At 46.3% G+C, this 18173-nt stretch overlaps 1 protein-coding gene across 2 annotated transcripts in view; it reads left to right on the top strand.

The window, feature by feature from the left end:
* The first annotated feature begins 326 nt into the window (after positions 1-326).
* The window catches only part of LOC147427500 (uncharacterized), a 92214-nt gene continuing 74367 nt past the window's right edge, over positions 327-18173 (top strand). For both annotated transcript variants that reach the window (XR_015185977.1, XM_086496901.1), the window contains exon 1: positions 327-461. The gene's annotated coding sequence lies outside the window, so the exon portion shown is untranslated. The remainder of the gene's footprint in view (positions 462-18173) is intronic.

Here is an 18173-nt window from a genome sequence, read left to right as displayed (position 1 = left end):
CACTAAGCTATCGCGCGTTCGTTGAAAGGTGCATGTGTGTGGTAAGTTTATAGATCACGGCGTCGCGAACAAGTTTACACCAGTTCACATCGAGTTCACACCAAATTTAGTGTGGTGTGCAGACCGTCCCCAGTTCACACCAAGGTCACACTTTGTTCACGTTGAGTTCACACGAATTTCACACCAAATTCGGTGTGGTGCAGATACCGTCGAGTTCACACCTAGTTCAAATGGCGATTGGACGGCCCGGATTGCACCCGCCTCGCGATGCCTACTGTGGGCAATTGATCCCATGTCCCTAGGGAGTTGTCAATCAGTGACGAGGCTATGGACGCCTTGTTATTGTATCTCTTTCTTAAATTTGTTGACTAAAATAATCCACCCTAACAGTTTTTTGAAAACTGCATCTCTCTCGAAGTCTGAAGCAGAGAGGAAAGCATTTCCTCTTCCTGAGTGCTCAGGTAGGCATACATGCACGTCTCTCTCTCTCTCTCTCTCTCTCTCTCTCTCTCTCTCTCTGAAAAACACACACACACACACACATTTTCGAACTTCATATGTTTCCGCATCGTCTACTTCATGAAGCTTTCCATACTTAAACCCTCTGTTTATCACGTTTCCGTTTCCGTTTTCGATACGGTAAAGCCTGTAGCCACCTTGAAACTTTGAGAAATTCTCACATTGTTGTGACTGGATACATCATAAGCACATGGAGATGAGAAAGAAGTTAAGTTTCGGGTTGCACGAATGCATACAAACCGGCAATGCTTATACTGCATGCCCAGAGAATGCTGCAATGGGCCCAGCAGAGTTAATGCAAACCAGCGTAAGGTTAGCATATTCTTATTTAAGCAAGTGGTCAGTATGTCATCCAAATACAAAACAACCATCAGAACTACATCGTCACTCTACGCTTGACATATTAGGTGTTTTCCATTTAATTATTATGGAAATCATGTGCAATCAAGCGAGCATGGATCAAGCATGGGGCATTTTGCTTTAAACAAGACAAAGTTTTCTTTGCACAAAAGCAATGAGGATCCATTACATGCACTCCGTTTGTAGATCACCATCCAAAAATGTTATCTTTATGTCCGGCTCGTGGAGATTCCGACCATTATGGCATTGCACAAATGCTACGAATGGCATTGATGCGACAAGCAAACGCAAATGGTCTCACCAAATTCATTCCCTTATCCTCGGCATAAGCTTCTGCAACAAGTGCCACAAAGCAAGATCGCACAACACTATCATAGTAATGGAGAAATGAACAAAATCTCTTATCTCCATATATTTAAAATAAGAAAGAGAGAAGAATCTAGTCGACACCAATCTAGGACTAAAAGATGAGAAGGTCTCTCCCTTATAGAGTATATGTAATATTGGAGAAGAATTACGAGCACATAGAGACAAAGGTGTCAAAGTCGATGATGTGGAGGCATAGGGTTAGAGAGAGAATGCACAGGAGAGATTGCTATGAACCAAATAACTTGGCAATGAATTAGATGATTATACAATGGGGGCTAAGGTGCTCTTATATAGACACCCTAGTAGTACGTCTACTATTAGAGACACCTGGGATTTGCAACCACCAACTTGTCAACGAAAAGAAAGCCATCTTGAGCACCGATTGCCTCATAGAAAATTGAATTGTAGACCATACTATGTCCAAGAATCCCCATTCGTGAATTGTAAACACATCATGTCCAAGATTTTGTAAGATAACGAACTTTGGAACGCACCGTATCCATAGTGTTTTTTATATGTCGTGTGTTGATTCCATTCCATATACAATGTGCTTTGAACTCCGACACATGAGTTTAAACACCGATGACTTGAACTCCGGCGCACGAGTCCAAATCAAATATTGGGAGCTCCGTTTGCCCCTCTTTCTTAGCTCCCCTGAGAACTTGAGAAGTGTCGAGTTAGCTAATTGAGTAGTAGCCAATGCACTATCCATACCAGGTAGTTGATCACCTTTGTTGCTGTTGATGCGGGAAGCCACTCTCCCCCGATCAAATAGCCAAGTGCTTTGAGACCATGTCAAAGTCGATGATACGGAAGTGTAGAGAGAGAATGCACAAGAGAGAGATTGCTTTGAACCAATCAGCTTGGCAATAGATTAGATGATTATACAATGGAAGCAAGTCAATCAAGTGCAACGCTGCTCTTAGGTACGAGGGATTGTGCCTTGTTTGAGGTGATCTCTATTTCTAGCTATGTTCTAGAGAGTTTTAGTGTGATGAGTTTCAGAGTTAGGATTTCTGTGCCGAGGTCATAGAGGCATCGGTCCAATGTGTTCGTTTGGCCTGTCCCAGATTCGCTCTCCCTAGGAAGGTGGTCCATGCCAATCTCTTGGTCAAAGCCGATATTCTCTGTGAAGTATTTGCATTTGAATGACATTTGCATGATGCTAGGATATCTAAGTGACCTTCAGGTCTAGAACTAACTTGACTGTGTTTTGCAGATTCCGACCGAGGGGCCTAAAACCTAGATGAAAGATTCACCAACTTATGAGTGCTCGCCGAGGGGCCTAAATAATTAAAGAAGAAGAACTAGATACCAACTTATAAAGCCTCGCCGAAAGGGCCTAAAGCCTGGTGTAAATACTGATGACGTGGCAGTGCAGTACAGATTCTCTACGATTTGCGTTGTAGATGACACGTAACAGATTCTACGAACATTTTCGCAATTTGCGGTAACTTGACACATGGCACTGTTGTATGGACTTCCACTTTTTACGTTAGCTGATTTCAGCCTTCTTAAGCGCCAGCTTTTAGTGACAATTGCTTTTGAGTTTAAGTGCTTTTGGGGCTTTGCTTTTAGCATTCCTTGTACTCTTTATAAGAGCCCCTAGGGCCATTCTTTTAGGCATCTGGACACTGAGCTGGACCCAACGAGAGTTGTACTCTTGCAGATCAATAATAAAGAAATACCGAAAGGGGCGCCAATCTTTGGGGCCAATGCGTCTTGGTTCAAAACTCCGTCGCGTCGTGTCGTCTTCTCTCTCTTGTATTCAAGTGTTTTGAAATGCTAAAGTGTTGCTAAATGTGTAGATTGCAGCTTTACCTGTCTTACCGCCTGACCACTCGCCGGAAGTGATTACATTGAGCTCTTGGATATAAGGGACCTTGTCTTATCTTGATTCTATTTTGAATCTAGAGATTCGCAAGTATCGGATCTGAGGACCTTGGTAGCCGACCTACGGTAGTCCAACAGCTGCGGGTTTCTACAGGGAATCTCTTCGACCCATTACAACCAGATACCCTTGAGGAGCCCCAGTCCACCTCAGCTTCGCTGCCGCTTGCTCCTCCTCCTCCGCCGCCTCCACCCCCTCCGCCCACCCACTCCTCTGCTCTGCCCCCACCTCCCTCTCCCTCTCCCCCCCCCCCCCCCCAACCACCACCTTGAGGCCTCAACTTCTTCTCCTGGCCCTTCTCGCACTACCCTTGAGGTACATGGGACTGGACCCATAGTCACAGGGCCGAGGGGGACCTAAACCCTAAGAAGAACAAGCAACAACAGAAGAAAAAGTCCTACCAACTTATGGGACCCCGTCCGATGAGGCCAAAGAGACATAAGGAATTATAATAAAGCCGGACCCACACACACACACACACACACAAAAAAAAGCCAATTGATGATCTGGCAGATATGTATGGACGCTCTGGAAATTGCGCTGACATGATGATGTGGCAAAATTGATTTTCGCGTTTTCGCGTTTTGCAGTCGGGAAGGGTAGGTCGCCAAACGACGATCTCACAAACATAGAGATGTTGTGTGTTGGCATTGTGGTCATACAGCGCATGTACGTAGGTGTTGTTTTTGGCGGATGAGATAGCACAAGAGATAGCACAAGAGGGATGCTATCACTTTGGATGACGTGGGAGTAGACGTAGCGTATGTGGCTATGCATGACATAGATGTCACCTTTGCTTCCATGTTTACTCTTGCGTTTCTTATGTCGGTTTTTGATGACACATTTTTCGCATCGGATACTAGATGCGAGTGCTAGATTTCATGTCACACCGAGTCATGAATGGTTTAGCACATATGCTAGTGGTATGCTTGGACGTGTGTGTCTAGCTGATGGTTCAGTGCATGACTTAGTTGAGCCAGTCGGCACTTGAATCCGAGTAGTAAAAGGGTGTCTAGGCTCAGTTCAAAGTCATTTAGGCCCCACGCTACACTTATAAGTTGGTGGGTACTAGGAAATTAACTCAAAAGAGGCAAACTGGACACTTGGCCGCTTGTGAGCCATTCTGCAAACCACATCAGCTGGGGGCGCCCATTTTTGAGAGAGAAGGCTGGTCTGGGTTGCCATCTTCTTCATTAAGTGACTATAGTGTGGGTGAGTAGTGGGTGCAGATTTCACAGCTTTAATGGAAAGCTTGCCTTCTCCCTTGTCTTATGTAGCGTGATGATTCCGCTCTCGTGCATCTCTCCCCCCTTTGAATACAAAAACGTGATGCCCCGCTCGAGGGCTTTTCATTTGTATGTACAGTTGTGTGGGTTCAAGTGCGATTGCCGCGGCAAGAGCCTCTTACACAGGTATTGGATTAGCTAGTTGCTAATCCCCTGCAGGTACAGGTGAATTTGGAGAGATTTCACGCGAGAAATCTCGTCCGATTCAAAGGGCAAGTAGCCCTACAGGTGCAGGAGCTCGAGGGCTTGCTACGGAGGCACGCGAAATAGAGCCCAAAACAGAAAAATACAGGCTGCTGTGTATTTTTGCAAATTTAGGGTTTTGACCCTAATTGATCCCTAATACCCCCAAGACCATCGGGGAACTGTTGGGACATGCAGACTTCACATTGTGAAGTTTTCGTCTGAGTTACGACGAGTTGATATTGTGATAATTCTTTCTATCTTTTGTGGTGCGTGTGCCCTATCAACTACCTCATTTTTGTGCTAATTTTTTCGATTTAATGCTTCTTTTAGTGCTAGGCTTCATTATGGCTGAGTCCTCGATCTCCGAGTCATGACAGAAACTCAGTACGCTGAACTTTGTGTTGATGTATGCTCATGTGTGTGTGCGTGTGGTGTGTGTTGTGTTTGGGAGCATATGTTAGTACCTAGTTCTACACCCACTATTGGGCACTGACGACGTTAGTGGGGATGTCGTGGTATCCAGCCTAGTAAAAGCGGACATCTCGTAGGAACTTGCATGTTTTCTCCCAAGTTTTATAAGAATAAAGAAATACCGAAAGGGGCACCAATCTTTGGGGCCTACAGGGTGTCGCTATCTGCTTGGTAGCAGTCTAGTTGCCAAGTTGTGCTTTGTTTGAAGTGTTGATTCCAGTCACAGATTTATTCGTGAAGTTTTCCTCTGGGTCGTAATGTCAAGTAAAGTTATCAAGTAAAGAATTGGGTGAAAGCTACAGTTTACCGCCCTACGGGCCAATGTCATGGACGTTGAGTTTGCTGACGACTCAGGCATGTACTTGGAGGGACTGGAGGCCAATCTGCACAGGGGTGAGCAGGATGTTGAGGTGTTTTGTTGTGCATGGGGAGCACTAATCAACTGGAGGTGGCTGGCAGTGCTTCCATGCTCGATTGGTTGCCTGGAGAGGGATTTAGGTGGATCCCCCCAGGGACACCTGTACGGTACTTGGGGTGTCAGGTTGGTTTGTATCTGTCTCCATAGCAGCAGACTACTCCTCTCCTCCTTTCCATAAGGAGGAAACTGTTTCATTGGAGTTCGGCACGGCTCTCTTTGGCTGGCAAGGTTGTAGTGGCCAACTAGGTGCTTTTGGCTACTATGTGGTACATCATGTCTTGCGGGATCTTCTTGAGTTCCTGCATTAGCCAGCAGGAGAGGCTGATCAAGAACTTTTTGTGGTCAAGACGCGACACCGAGTCGGCCCGGGCCAAAGTTTCCTGGGAAGTCATCACTTTACCATGTTGGAGGGTTGGGGATTATCGACCTAGCACGGGAGAGCAAAGCCCTCCTTGGGAAGCTTGTGGTCAGAGGACTTCTTTCAGGGGGGGAGCCCTGGAAGGAGTTGTTGCTACACCGGATTCGTGCCCGCGTCCCACATATGGCCAGCCCTTGGAGCCTGTCCATCAGGTGGAGATGCGCAAAGTTGGCCTGAGTAGGAGTTGGGAGGACCTCTTTGCTGCGAGCCTGCTTAGGTCTTGGGAGTAGCCGCGGAGTGGCCTTGAGCAGCATCAACCCACATGCATTGAGGAGCGCTTAGAGCCCCATGGTCAGCACACAACGAGGCCACTTGGTAGCAGGCCTCATGTTTCTTGGGGTCCCATGGCAGAGGGTCCAGTAGGTACTCTTGGGGACTGGCTACAGTTTTTAGGCCTTCCCAAGGAGATTCAGAGCATTCAGCTACGAGGCATGAGGGGGGCGTAAAGCATGTGTCAGGATATTACAGAGGCTATACCTGCTAGGTGTCATACCCCTCCTGATATTGCAGCTCCTAGTTGGATGGGGGCTTTCACGCAAATGGAGGTCCTCATTGCAGTTAGGGCTTGCTCAGAGTCTGGACCATGCATGCGTTTTGAGGTTCATGGAGAGGGTCATCTTCACAGAGTCTCAGTAGAGGCACCACAGGTTGCACAGTGCCTTTTTCAGAGGATCCGAGTTTGTGGGCATCTGTGGGAGGACTTGTGTCATAGATCTCGACTCGACAGATCTGGTATCAGGACACTGGCGGCTTTGGGCTTGGGAGAGCCGTCCCTTGGTACGAGTGCAGTGGGACCCAAAAGAATGGTTTTAGCGAGATCCCTTCTCCTTAGTCGATCAACCAGGGACCCCTTGTTTCCAGTACACAGCTCGCTTTGGATGCCACATACTGACAACACGGAGAGAGGCTTGCCCTATTGCAGCACTTTACTGGTAGGAGGAGGGTCTCACATTGACAAGGTTTTGGGAGTACTTGCGGGATAGCAAATAACCAAGGAGAGTTACCATGTTTTAGTGGCTAGTTGCGCATAGAGCTACTGCAGTTGGGAGTTGGTTTGTACACAATGGCTTCTCAGCAGCATGTGCAGGCTGTGGACACTCATTGGAGACTCAACATCACTGTCTGTGGGATTGCCCCATGGACAATAGGTTTGGCTTCGGATTCTTTGGCTGATGTCGGCACTTTCCACAGCCCGCTTGTACACTTGGGGTGTTTTAGCTTAGTCCACACTCCGGGCTCAACGCTTCAATTTGAGATGGCTTCTATTAGCGGGATGATAGTGATTCAGGAGGGTTGGCCTACACTCCAGCTTGCCACACAACTCACCCCTAGGAGTTTGTGCAGTGATATAGAATGGTGTTGGGAGCTCATCTGCGGCTTGACACTTTGGTTCATCTAGCGGGCCCGTTGCTTTCGCATTTTCAAGGCTCGTCTTGTCCCTCCGGCACAGACTGTTCGTGATATCTTGCTGGAGCTGGTCCACACTCTGAGATCAGTTTGAGAGACTTCAAGGCAGCTCCGACCGCATGCGGGAGTGCTGCAAGGCCTTCCGATGACTTTGGCGCCTTGGGCCCTTCTTCAGAGTGGTCCATGGCGTGCCTACATGGCACTACCGACCCTCAGTGTGGCTTTAGCCCTCATTGTACATATTTTGTCTTTTCATTGGGAGAGTCTCCCCACTTTTTGATGTAGTCCTCTATAGCAAAGGCTGGTTGTAGCCCTTTCGGCAATATTCTTAACTAATGGATAGATCTTTTTCTTGGAAAAAGAAAAAAATTGACCCAACAAAGCAGTTGTAACCGACACTCACCATGTGATAATTGACAAGAACAGAACAACACAGGAACAAACTTTTACTTCAAACACAATTGGGGAGAGAGAGAGAGAGAGATAGATAGATAGATAGATTTTATTATCGTCCTCGGAGGTCAAATATGACCTATGGGACCAAAGTTACATGTGATGTAGTATGTGTATGGCTGATGAGTGACTCTCGATGCTCCAAAATTGTAGTGATGAGAGTCGCAATGGAGAGCCCACACTTTGGCTGGGAGAGGAAAGTGTGTAGGTCTAAGTTATGGCTGAAAATGTGAGAGAAGCAAGTTCGGATGTGATCAAAAGCTGAGCACTCTAGTAGTGTGTGGTACTCAGACTCTCGAACTTGCAGTGAGCATAATGTGCACAATCGATTTGACTCTTCTCCATTGCCCCAACGCCCTATCTCGCATCGAAGGAAATGGGAGCTAAGCCGAATTGCTGCGATAGTGCGTATCGCGGACAAGGGAATAGGCTCAAGCATGTAAGTGTGAGTACGGTTTCCTCTCTCAGCGAAGAACATGGTTTTGTAGTTGGGGGCAATATAGGTGGTGTAATGTATGAAGCGTGAACCACCGGATTTCTCCCAAGCCGTAATACGTTGGCGTTGTAGAAAAGCTTCATTCACTTGAGAGTCAATTGAAGCATCATGTAGCAAGTGTAATGCATCCCATCTCCCAAACCACTTCTTTATGTCTTGCATCCATCCTGTGCTCAAGATCTTGCTTTTATGCGTCTTTTGAACTTTTTTGCTTGCTTCCCATGCAATTGTAGGAAGTCGATGTGAGGGGTTTTGACGCATCTTTATCATGTACTCCACAACCCTTTCCATGCCCATAACCTCAATTGGAAGAGATCCCGACTCAAGAAGTAGGAGCATATATGGTGTTTGTGTCTTAACTTGGAGAAAGTTTGTAAGAAAACGCTTTTGGACATTCTCAAACTCTTTCCAAGTAGACTTTGAGATGCTCCCACCCCACACTTCAACTCCATAAAGAAGAACCGGTGTCACCAATGCATCAAAAAGATACTTCTTGAGAACCCAACACTTGATGTTTCCCGCATTACACATGTTCTCAAATGCATAATATGCTCTCTTTCCCGCTTCCAAACGACGCATAGCACATTCATGCCACTTGTGATTGGATGTAACCTCAAGGCCAAGGTACTTAAAGCTCTCAACAACTTCAAGTGTCTCGTTGTTGTACACAATGCATGGCTTCTCCTTATGGTTGGTTTTCACAAGCATAACCTTTGTTTTGGATTCATTTACAATCAGCAAACTATGCAAGCAAAAGTTCTCAAGGACAACCATAAGCTTTTGTGCATCTTCTAAAGTGTGTGCTAGAAGCACTACATCATCCGCATACAACAAAAGCATGATTACCGCATTGCAAATAGTGACCTCTGCAATGCCTTCTTCTTGCATAAATTCAAGTACCATTTGTTCCAATTGATAGATGCATAGACCAAAGAGAGTTGGTGACAATGGACATCCTTGTTTAACCCCAATAGTGCTTACAAAAATTTCTGAAATTTCTCTTCCCATGCGCAATTGACAAATCACCTTCTCATAGATTCGAGAAACCGCAAGCATAAACTCACTTGGCACTTGGAGTTCTTCCATCCTTCTCCACAAATTGTTACGTGGAATCATATCAAAGGCTTTCTTAAAGTCCACAAAACAACAATACAATCGCTTGCCTTTCAACCGACTTTCCTCCATGAGAACACGAAGAGTGACAAGATGATCAATGGTGCTATGGCATCGACGAAAACCCGCTTGTCCCTTTGTACGCTTATCATTCTCTTCAGCCCAATCACTCAATTTCATTTCCATTATGCACCCAAACAACTTTTCCATAAGAGACCCAATCATTATAGTCCGGTAGTTACTTACATTCTTTACATCCCCTCCTTTATGCAAAGGCTTAACCCAATTAGTACTCCAATCATAAGGCATACCATGTTGAAGTGCAAGGTTGAACATATCACACATCCACTCATGGGTAAAATCTCCCGTCCATTTGATCATCTCCGGCTTGATACCTTGAAGATCTCCCGCATTGCGAGTGGCCAACTTTTCAAGCCCACCGCATACATCCTCAATAGTAAAAAAAGACGGCATACATGGGAGTGAACCATAAAATGGCATTTTTTCAGTATTTGCTTGCTCATATAATTGCCTACAATGTGTGTACATATCCACTAGACTCAATTTACCAAAATTCTCAACCCGCTTGCCTCTCAAGTTTCTCCAAAATCTTCCACATGCATGTGCCTTTTCTTGGACTTGAAATTCTTGTTGCTTTACTTCCCATCTTCTTCTCTTCTTTTGAATCAATGCCTTGTATGTATGCAAATGACTTTGATAGTTGTCTTTGTGCATAGTTGCATCAAGCTTTATCAAGGACTTTCGAGCATCTTGACATTCTTTATCAAACCACCTTTTGCGTGATCTATCTTTGTTGATACCATGGAGATGCTTTATGGCAAAGCATTCTTCCGCACAAGAACAAATAGCTTTCTTGAAAGCTTCCCATTTAGTTTTCAATGGTGCATCACATTGAAGCTTTGTCATCCATAATTTTTGCTCAACCATTTCAATGTACATTGGTGTCCGTTTGAAATCCATACATAGTGATAACTTCTCTTTTCTTTGGCTGAGATTATCATGCTTAGTTGCTTCTCCACATGAAAGGTCAATACATAAGGTGCGATGGTCGGATTCCGGGGTCCATTGACCAAACATAAAACTCTTTATGCGATACATGATGGCTTCAGAGAGTAGCATATAGTCAATCACACTATCCCCATTATGTCTCCTACATGTAAATCCATTGGTTCCACTCCACAAAGATACACCATTGGCAATGAGCATACCCGTGCTATTACACATGTGTAAAAGTAACTTTCCATAGTGATCCGGCTCTTTCTCATCCATTGAAGTACGATCATACAAGTGAACTTCCTCCAACTCTCTTGAAATGTGTGGCATATCAAATTGTTGAGTATCATGTTGCAATGTTTTTGTGCGAGCATTCATATCCCCAAATACAATAAATCACCATCACCTTTGAAATAAACAATGTCCTCTTCCAAATCAGAAAATGGTTGATCTCTATCCATGCAAGCATAAAAGGGAGAATCATGATGAGGAATGTAGCAACCAGCTACAAAAATGGGTGCTCTTTTTGGTGTCATAATTTTCAGCCATACATAACGTTTGTACTTGTCATCTTTCACAATTGATACAAAATCTTCCAATCCTTTCTTAACCATACATGCTAACCCTCCTTGTCCTCTTCGTTGCTTGAGATTCTTTGACCACATCAATGAATGTACATTGTAATCCTCCAAGCCGTTAATCCTTTGTGTATCATGCTCCCAAGTTTCAACAAGAAGTAGAACATCGGCTTTGCTTGTTAGTTCATCAATGCCAACCCCCGCATTCCATGGGTATCCATTACAATTCCAAAAGCATATTTTCAATTGTAACTCGGTCTCATAGGTCACGCATCCCTATTTGCTTGAGAGACTTTCCTCCTCCTTGGGCACATTTTCTTCATGAGAGATCTCCTTGTTTTTATTATTCTTTTCCTCATATGCCTTACGATGCATATTTTGTTACTTAATAGTGCGATCTTCACATACAAAACATTTTGTATCCCTCAAATAGATCCAACTATCATCAAGGATAATCTTTCGCTTGGTCTCATCCGGCATGGTGCATACAATTGGCCGTTCTCCCGAGCGAGGAGCTCCTTGCTTCCCCACTCTATGTGCTCCATAGACCATAACTCCGGACATGCCAAAGTGGGTTTTGAAGAAATCTTCAATAACAATGGCAAGAGAAGGAGGTGTCTCTAACTTCTCTTCGGGAATTCCACGAATAACAATGTTCTTGGAACGTCGCTCCCGTTCCTTCAACTCCTCCACATCCACATTCTCAACATTCTTTGTTTGAACCATAGCTTGCATGAGTGAGGAATTAGAAAACACATTGCTACCACATACATCAACCCAAGACTTGTTTGTGCATACATTTTTCATGTCGCATACATCCCCGCTCATAGTGTCAAATTTCTCCTCTTTCAATACATGGTCATGCTCTACTTTGCTCATACGCTCCTTCAAAGCATTCAAGTCCACAAGAGAGCGTTTACATTCCTTGACTTCCTCTTCAAGTTGCATCAAACGTGTTGTTTGCATCTCAAGTGTCCTCTTGAGATTCTCATTCTCAACCACAAGTACCCTTAGTGTGCCATTCTCCATTGCAAGTGGTCGTAAGTCTTCGCCTTGTTTGTTTACGGTCTCTTGCAATGATACCAAGTACGCCATGATCATGGTTTCCGATGTCGTTGGTTGGGTGGTTGTGTTGCTATCTCCACACTTAGGAGATTTTGGATACTTTTCCTACAATGGTTGTGGACCTTGTTGAAGAAGAAGAACCCTTGCGAGTGCCAGAAGACATTGTATGTAAAATAGGAGATGAGAATCAATTTTGTTGAACCTGTTCACTTCGGAAATGCTGCTACAGAAACGCCTTCCATAACTTTGAAAATTTCTGTCTTTACATCAATGCGTAGTGGACTTCGTGCTCTTCAATTGAGGCTATAGATCACCCAAATCGGAGTTCGGATGAAGAAGTTATGATCAAAAGAGTGGACTGCTGTCTACTAGGTTAAAAAACGGCTGCGTTTTTTGAGTGTGAGAGAGAGAGAGAGAGAGAGAGAGAGAGAGAGAGAGAGAGAGAGAGAGAGAGAGAGAGAAATGAAATGTTATATTAACGTCTTCAAAAGGGCCAAATGACCTATGAGACCAAAAAGTTACAATTGGTGAATCTGATACCATGTCTGAGTACGGAAATTACCAAGTTACAAAGAACTAACACTAACCACTAAGGCACTAAGGAGAAAGGAAATAAGGGGGGAGGGAAGGGCGGGGGGGGGGGGGGGGGGGGGGGAGAGAGGGAGGTTTGTGGGTTCAGATGAAATCTCTCATCGGTTGCTGTCGGATCTCATCGACTTCCTCCATGGTTAGAACTCTGGTTGGGCGTCTTGCATGTCGAGCTAGAGTGATCTGTATCTTCTGTTGCAACCTTCGTCGGTAGTGGGAGACCCCCCGAGGTCGTGGACGTCTGGATCTGCCAAGTTCAGTGGCTCTGTCAAGCAGTGTATCTCTAGTATGAGTAGGCTGTAATGACTTCTCCGTTTGCTCTCCTCTGTCTGGTGTAAAGAACTCTGTGATTCGTCTCTGAGACTGTCTTTCCCCTGACGTCCTCAGCAAGCTCTCCCTAAGTTTGCGTAGCTCTAGTAGGAACAATCCGAGACACTTCTGATCCTTGTATCTCATGACTCTAGAAAAAGGTCCGAATCCTTCTCTGAACAAGCAGTGGAAGCGTCCGCGTATCTCATATTATGCCGGGCAATGGCATGTGTAGTGCAGTTCTGCCTTTGGCTCTAAGTTACATAGGTGACATATCCTGGCTCCTGCAGGCACCCCTCGGAATCGGCCAGTCTCGATCTGGAGCTGATGTGAGGATGTGCGTATCTGTCCAATAGCGCATCTTATCCCATGAGATAAGTGTGTATCCATGTATGGTGGCCTAGTCACAAAGCCGTCCTCCGTGAGTTGGAGAAGATGCTCTCTGTAAAAGGCCATCTTCGTGCCCAACTCCTGTGTCGGCTGTATCCATGTGCTCCTGGTATTTAGTTGAATCAGATCCTAACATATGAGCCTGGTGATCTCTGTCCGTGTGAGAGACAAGGAGGGTGCATCCAAGGAGTATTGAAGCGGAGGTAATCTATTTATATTGAGACCATGCGACTGGAACCATGATGCCATCTGTCCATACCATAGTTACCGGGGAACGCCCCCTAGCCCCCGTTCCGGCGTTCCGGGGGGCAGTTCCCTTCCCGAACGTTCCGGAATGTCCCGGAATGTCTTACATTCCGGGTGGCCAATGCAAACCGGAACGGCCGTTCCGGAACGTTCCGAAACGCCCCCGGACCGTTCCGGAATGCCCCTGGAACAGCCAACGGCTACAAACAAATTTGGCAAAAATTGAAAAAATTGAAGTAAATGTTTGGGCTTCTTTTGAAAGTGTGTAAGGCCTCAAGGACTCATAAAATGCACCCCCCTTCCCCTTTCTCTTCACAAGCTAATCCTCAAGGCTCAAGCTCTCTCCCTCTCACTCTCAAGATCTCTCCCTCTCAAGACTCACTCTCTCAAGGCTCAAGGCTTCAAGCCTTCAAGCTCTCTTCCTCTCCCTCCCACTCTCTCAAATCTCCCCCTCTCCATCTCTCTCTCTCTCTCTCTCTCTCTCTCTCTCTCTCTCTCTCATCATCTAGTCATAGCAAGGTTGAATAGTCTTCAAAACGAGTTTTTTGTGAGTATTAGAGTCAAAGCACTCTAATACTCCTTGTATTTAAACACAAGGAGCTAAAAATTGCACTATTTGGGTGTTTTTTATACCTCCCGTTCCGCGACGTTCCCGTTCCAGACCCCTAGCCGTTCCCCCGTTCCGCGGGGATCCCGTTGCCGTTCCCGTTCCGCGTTCCGGGTAACTATGGTCCATACCAACATGCTGTATCGCCTTGTAGAGCTAGTTGTCGAGATGACTCCAGGGCAAGCCGAGCGTATCTGTCTCTGGGGAGATCCCATAAACCGTGCATAAAGGAAACTTATCTCGTCAGTGCCTCCACCACGAGGGAGGGGGGCGGCTAGCTCGGCTCGGATAATCTCATGTTGTACTGAGGCCTTAGCCCGAATCATCCGAGCGATCATAGAGACCAGAGGCCTCTCCATACATCTCCATCCATCTGTATTACCAGATCTCCCATGGTGGTCTACTGAGGGTCCCCATACCTGAACTCCATAGAGCATAGCTGGAGTCACTAGAGTGTCAAAGAGCCATAGCTTTGTTCGCGGTTCCTGAAACTGAACCTGCGAACACATCCTCTCCAGTCCTCCCAAAGCTGCATATGCTCTCGTCAGTCTAGTCTCTGATGCTCTCCTTAGTGAAAACACCGGTCCACTGAATACTACCCCAAGATAGGTATATGCATCTGTGTACTCCGCAGTCTCTTGGCCATACATAAATGTGGGTGCCGACCTCCTAACCCACTGTGGTGTGGTGTTGAACACCATAACCTTGGTTTTTCCCGGATTGACCGACAATCCACTGTCACGAGCAAATGTATGCAGAGCATCCAAATGACGCTGCATCCCCTATGGGGAGTCTGAAATCAGCACAATATCATCAACATATAGTAACAGCGGAATCCATGTCCCTGCTAGCTGAGCCCCCCTGTCTCCCTGCCGCTCTACATAGTCTGAAAACTCATCCATATACATCCCAAAAAGAGTCGGGGATAGTGGGCATCCCTGCTTTACTCCAATAGTGGAGTGGACCATGTCAGACATTCCCTTAGTGGTGCGTACCCGTCCCATCACTGTCCTGTATAGAGCCAGAATACCCCATATTAGCTCTGTAGGTACACCCATGTCCTGTAGTCTGTGTATAAGTCTGGCTCTCGGCACTGTGTCAAAAGCTTTGCGGAAATCCACAAAGCTACACTAGATTCTCTTGCCATGGTGTCTACCCTCCTCAATAATAGCTCTGAGTGTCAGAATCTGGTCAAGAGTGGAGAAACCTCTCCTGAAACCTGCTTGCCCTAGTGCTCTTATTCCCTCTCGCTCTGCCCATCTACTCAGCTCTTGCTCAAGGATGGATGCATACAACCTAGCTAATGTGTGGCCAACCATGATGGTGCGATAATTCGCGGGAATCATGGGATCTCTTGACTTGAAAATAGGCACAATCGTAGACATACTCCAGGTCTTCGGGAAGCCTTCATACATGGCTCGATTAAACATCATAGCCAGGAGCTCTGCAAGCATATCCTTGGCATGGATGAAGTGCTCTGCTACCAGACCATCATGATCATGCGCTCTCCTTGTCTTCATCCTGTCAATGGCTTTCCTTACCCTCTCGGTAGTAAAGAAAGAACATGTCTCTGGGCATGTCTCTAGTGGGTCCGGCAGAGGTGGTTGCCCTGATGCTGTGTAGAGAGATGTGGCATATTCCCCCCATGTCTCAGTGGAGGTGACCGCGGGTGGTGGTGAATGCTTGTGGAATAGCCTCCATGCTTCGCCTGAGTCCTGACTTATAAATAGCTGATATAGATCCCGCTCTAGCTGAGATAGATAGGCCCTTTTCTTTCGTCGCACTAGGCGGCGAGAGATAATCCTTGACTGTCGATGTGTGGTAATACCCGTGAGCACTTCCCTCTGTAGTTTGATCCTCGTCTCTTTGCACTCCTCATCATACCAACTGTTCTGGGGTATGTTCCCAGATTGTCTCCGTGTGGGCTGGCTGTGGGGATATGCCTTTGATGCTGCATCATGGAGCGTCTCTGTCAAAATCTGAGTGAGTTCATCTAGTGGCCGTCCCGGCTCCTGGGTGCATAGCTGCCTGTATATATCATCCATATACACAGAATTCCTCTCCCTCATGAAGGTATACCGAGTGTGTATGGGGACCCCACCTAATGGAGCTGTGCTGAACTGAAAGGTTAGGGTGAAAGACACGATAGCATGATCAACTGCTACTTCAACTGGCCTAGTGCCCACCATGAAATCCTGAAAGAATGGGATGGGACCTGGCTGGGCCATAACATAATCCACTGTGCTTGCACCATGTCGGTGTGGAAAGCAATTAAAACCTCCAGCTGTCGAAAATCTTTGTAGGCCATTCACAATCGCCAATCTATGTGCGGTTCCCATATCTATCAAGTATCTACCATACTCAGTGTATTCCTCATCTTGTGATAGTCTGGATAGACCCATCTCTGTGACGTCCAGCTCTCTGAGCATCTCTTCGGAAGTATCATAAAATATTGTCTGGTGGTGGGCAGTCCTAGCATTGAAATCCCCTAGTATGATAATGTCACCAACCTTGGAAAAGTCCCATGTCATTATCCAAAATAGCAAAGGGGGATTGTCCTCTAGGTGATGCATATACTGACGTACTAGGAGGAAAGTAACAAATAGCAATGTAGAGGTATCTGCCCGTCTCTGTCCTAAGCCTCACCCACATGTACCTAGCCTGTTCATCCTTGCGTGCTATATATATCATTGGCTGCAGTTCCTCCCTGAATAGAACTGCCACTCCCCCTAAGCCCCGTCCTCGATGCTCCGATCTGGTCTCTTGTCTGCAGGCTGTCTCCCATCTATATCCGCTCACCTGTGGCATGGATTGTCCCGGTGCTTGATGCGTCTCAGAGTAGAAAATGATGTCTCTCCCCATAAAGCTATCCTCAAAGGCCCCTACATCAAGACGGAGTGACCCGTTACAATTCCAGGTTGCCATCTTTAGTGTGGTCCCATAGGTCTCGCATTGTCGTGCGGGGCGTCGCTCCAATATCACGACCTTTCCATCCCTGTAAAAGGCAATCTTCCCCTTTTCCCTTGCTGCTCTTATTTCCGGCATTACTTCTTGCATATCAGAAATCTGCGAGAGGGTGAGGTCATCTCCAAGAAAGATGCCCGTCTTCTTTAGAGTCTCTCTCTTCTTCAAGAAGTCTTTCTTCGCTTCCTTGGAGGGGAAGCGGAGAATGAGTGCCCTTTCCTTCGAGGTTTCTCCGTTGCTCCCACTTTTCTTAGTGCCCACTCTCCAAGCCCTTGTGTGCGTCTGCTCGTTGACCCCCACCAAGGTCATGAGTTCTTTCACCTCTTTGTCTACATTATCTTGGTCTCTGAGGCCACATACCCTTACGTGTAAGGCCCGCACACGTCTCCTTTGCTCCTCTTCGAGTGTTAGGTTGATGATGGTTGGTGTGGGGGTGGGAGTTATTTCCTTGCCTTTCCCTTTCTTGACAATCTCGATCCATTTTTCGGCCTTTTCTGCTTTCTGCTGGGTCTTTGTGATGACATCTACCCAGGAGGTCGTCATTTCTTTTTGTTGCTCCCCACCTTCTTTGATGGCCCGTACTTGTTCCTTGATCGTGTTAAGCTCTTCAATGACAGAGGGTTGAAGTTCTCCCTCTTCGAGGACATTCTACGATCGCACCTCTGCAAGCTCTTTCTTGAGTAGTGCGATTTCCTCATCTTGGGCCTTCATGCGATCTTCGAGTGTACGTATCGTGCTTTCCTGTGTTGCCACGCGTGCGTCGAGGCCGTTAATAGTACCTAAGAGGTGGCGGTTGATCTTGTTGATGGACTCGCTCAGTTCTTCTTTGCATTTTTGGATGGCATCCTCCACCGGATCATCCTTGCTATTCGGCTTTCTCATGATTGAGAGGCCGCGACAAAGGGGGGGGGGAGAGGGGGTACCGGAGAAACAATTTGCGAAAAGTATCCTCAAACAATGCTCCAAAAGGTGTCTAAATACAAAGAAAAATAAAATCATTCGGGGTTGGTTTCTGTAAGTAGGAC

This window comes from Adiantum capillus-veneris, chromosome 23 (assembly GCF_014529385.1).
Source record: "Adiantum capillus-veneris isolate H3 chromosome 23, ASM1452938v2, whole genome shotgun sequence".
Classification (NCBI taxonomy): domain Eukaryota; kingdom Viridiplantae; phylum Streptophyta; class Polypodiopsida; order Polypodiales; family Pteridaceae; genus Adiantum; species Adiantum capillus-veneris.
Note: the sequence above shows the minus strand (reverse complement) of the source record. Positions and strands in the feature narration are given on the sequence as shown.